Source organism: Nestor notabilis, unplaced genomic scaffold, assembly GCF_000696875.1.
Source record: "Nestor notabilis isolate BGI_N333 unplaced genomic scaffold, ASM69687v1 scaffold1834, whole genome shotgun sequence".
NCBI lineage: Eukaryota > Metazoa > Chordata > Aves > Psittaciformes > Psittacidae > Nestor > Nestor notabilis.
The window spans coordinates 107,412-109,100 of NW_009925870.1; positions in this window are offsets into that span (position 1 = coordinate 107,412).

Here is a 1,689-nt window from a genome sequence, read left to right on the forward strand (position 1 = left end):
TACCTAAAAATATCTAGTTTACATTGCACCTTGTACAATACATGGAGCATTTACTTTTTGGAGAGAAGCCCACACAGATAGACACAATGAAGGAACTGGAAAGATATATGAGGGATGTGAATAGTCTTAGTCAGCCCAAAGGTATCCAACAAACCCAAGTTCTCCTAACTCAGCCAATGCAGCTTGCAGCCTTGAGGACCTAAAGGTCTGGCTTTCGGGAGAAGGAGGGGAGTCTGTTTGGGAAATAAATGGCTTCATGTGGGAAGGAGTCTTCCTGGGCCCTCCATGCAGCTGTCATCTACTGAGCAGCTTAAACCCAGTGAACAGGAGGAGGTGAGCGGGGTAGCGGGCACAGGGCAGCTAGCTGCAGTAGTGGTTGAAAGGGCAGCTCAGCTCTTTCAAGGCAATCAGCAGCTCCAGATTCTGCCTTGGTGCTTATGCAGGGTGAATGAAATGGCTTCAGCTCTTGCCCCCTCCATGGCACAGAAGCATGGGAGCTTCAGGGCTGGTGGGGATTGTAGTGGGGAGCTGCCTTTCACAGGAAAGGTAGTCTCTGATTCTAGTCCCCATGTTCATAGTCAGGGAATTACTGGCGTTGGGCTCCAGACTTTCTTTGTTCTTTCCTGTCTTCACCCAACGAAGCAATGTTTAATTAGCCTTTTTTAATTGTTATTTTAATTTGTTGCTTGGTAGCAGAATGGAGGTTCCCAAATAGGACATTTAAAATAGGGCTTATGTGGGCATTCTCAGCTGTTGAAGCCAAACCTTTGAGAGTCAAGAACTGTCAGAAGGGTATATACATCTGAAATCCAGCAGGAAGTCGAGCTGTTAAGGGAGAGGACAAATGAACAGCTTTGTCTGAAGCAGCCAGGATTAGCCAGTGACACTTTTGTGACCACCTGAGGGACTTCCAAGCAGCTCGATAATGATCACCATGCCTTGGTGCTTGTGGGTCCCAGCTAACTTCTCTGTTGGTCTTTGCTGGGATTACTAGCCTTGTCATCACTGAATGGCAGTTTAGCTTTGCTGTGACCCAGTATAAGCAAGAGGTTCTGACCACAGCCCTCACAACTGGTTTGCACTGTGTACAAAAGTTAAAAGGATTTGGTCCTCATGGTATTTCTGGCCCACTTCTGGACAGGAGCCCAATTACACACCTAAACATAGTGGCCTGGTGGCATACCTCAGCCAGCTCACACCTCCAGACCAACGAAAATTTAATCCATCCATCACCAGAGTGGCTATGGAAGCTCCAGGAAGCTCGCTGCGAAGGTTGGAACTCTTTCCATGAAACCTTGCTTTTGTGTTGTCTAAGTATCAATCCGATGGACTCTCTAATCTCTCAAACCAAGGGGCATTGGCAAACTGTCCTCTTTACTCCACTCAGGCACAGATGGGGAACACTGGTCCCTTGATCACACATACCCAGATATTGTTCTTTTTTCACTTTATACAATGAAATTATTCTACTTGAGCACTAGAAGATGACATCTTTCAGAGGTGATAATTTGTAGGCCACTGACAGATCTGAGTTATTTGGAAGAAGCACTACAAGCCTCCCCTTTAAGAATCCATGTCCACATCTTTATCTGTAATTGCTATAGATTCTGTAGTTTTTGTTATGAGTTTATTTCATCATGTTTGAGCAATTTTCTCCCTCTCTTTTTCTATTTGGAAGGGCAGCAGCAG